The sequence below is a fragment of the Austrofundulus limnaeus genome, unplaced genomic scaffold (assembly GCF_001266775.1).
Source record: "Austrofundulus limnaeus strain Quisiro unplaced genomic scaffold, Austrofundulus_limnaeus-1.0 Scaffold97, whole genome shotgun sequence".
Lineage (NCBI taxonomy): Eukaryota > Metazoa > Chordata > Actinopteri > Cyprinodontiformes > Rivulidae > Austrofundulus > Austrofundulus limnaeus.
The window spans coordinates 1,454,312-1,455,970 of NW_013952499.1; the positions used below are offsets into that span (position 1 = coordinate 1,454,312).

General features: G+C 34.5%; 1 protein-coding gene across 2 annotated transcripts in view; it reads right to left on the reverse strand.

Annotated features, from left to right (window-relative positions):
- mpz (myelin protein zero) overlaps nt 1-1,659 on the reverse strand; it is a 17,720-nt gene that overhangs the window by 1,900 nt on the left and 14,161 nt on the right. The window lies entirely within an intron of this gene.

The window sequence follows — 1,659 nt, forward strand, 5'->3', positions numbered from 1 at the left end:
GCTCAATTTTATCATTATATTTCAGATAGTTCATTTAAATGATACATTGATACAGCATTTATTCATTATATTTTGACAAAATGCAATTTTTGCAAACGTTTTGATCGAAACACTACATTTGCCTTTTTCTTCACATCCCACTTTAATCCTCGTTTCGATGTGATGGCTCACATATGTTCCATTGTGAATAAAATATTGATTTATGAGATTTGCAAATTATTTCATCATGTTTTATTTATATTTTACTCACTGTACCAATTTATTTTAGATTTATAGTTGTTTTAAAAATGACATTGCAGCTAGATTCTTTTCTTTTTAACAAATCAACAAACTTAGTGGGTTTTGGTTGCAACGCTTAGTTTGGCATCCAAACAGTTTTCTTCACATAAATGAGAATCAATGTCTTAGTTTCTCACCTGAATTACCTGAGCAGGGTCTCATTTATAAGCTTGTCGATCTGATTGGCTGAAAATAATGTTGACAGACAGATGCGTCAACCAATCATCTGTCATGAATTTCCTCAAATTGTCTGCTTTTTCCCAGTTCTTGTATAAAATAGTTTGAATTTTGAGTTCAAAACAATTGAAAATTTATATTTAAAATCATCACTTTTCAGCTTCGTATTAATAAATTTGCAGCATTTTTCACCAATAACTCCAACTTCCTGTCTGACATTAAAACCTAAACTAGACTCTAATAATAATTACGACCTACAAAATGATAAATCTGTCATGTATTTAGGGGTTGTCTAATTTCAGGCATGTTTGAACAAGATGTGTTTTATTCCTGCAAATCAACCAATCTTAATCTGAAAGACTTAGAAGTGAAACGATGGTTGTGTAATGCAGTGGGTTTYAAATGTTTTAGCTTCCAGCCCACAAAACAACACTTGTAGAAACTATCGTGACCCAGATATTACTGAGCTACTGATGCAAACTTTACTATTAACTCTGTAAAACATGTGCATAATTACAATACAAATATTAATAGCTATGATACTACTTTTGTTCATTTATGAGCATCTTTTTTTATTATTAACAATATTGTTGCCGTATTTACAGTACAAGTATTCCATTAACAATACATTTGCATTTAAATTGATGTCCTAAGCGGGGTCCTGAACCCAACTTTGGGAACCAATGGTCTGATGGGATTATTTAATCGTCCATTTTTAGGTCTTAGAGTTTATAAAACTGTGAGTTTCCTGGTTCACATTTGTGTAAAAATACCTACAATATTTAAAGGGGCAAWATCATGTAAAATCAACTYTTTTGAGTTTTATATCATATTATGTAATAGTCTCATAAAAACAAGCCCAAAGCCTTGCTCTGACTCATTCATGCACGTTTGAGAAATCCTGCAGCGTTTTTATGAAGCCATGCTGAGGAGCAAAACGACAGGTGGGGACCAGAAACGCCTTTTGGGACCAGGAACGTCCCTGGGACGTGTCTTTAAGCCGAGCTTCCTCATCACGGAGCACCCCACCCCACACACCCCACACATGACTCCTGCAGTTCTCAGGTGAAACCGAAAGTGAAACTTAAACTGTCTGCTCAACATTAGTTCTGACTCAGCGAAGCTCTTTTCAGATTAAAAATACGTTTGAGGAAAAGTATTTTCAGATGCCAAGTAAACTGCATCATAGCGTGCGCGCAACCC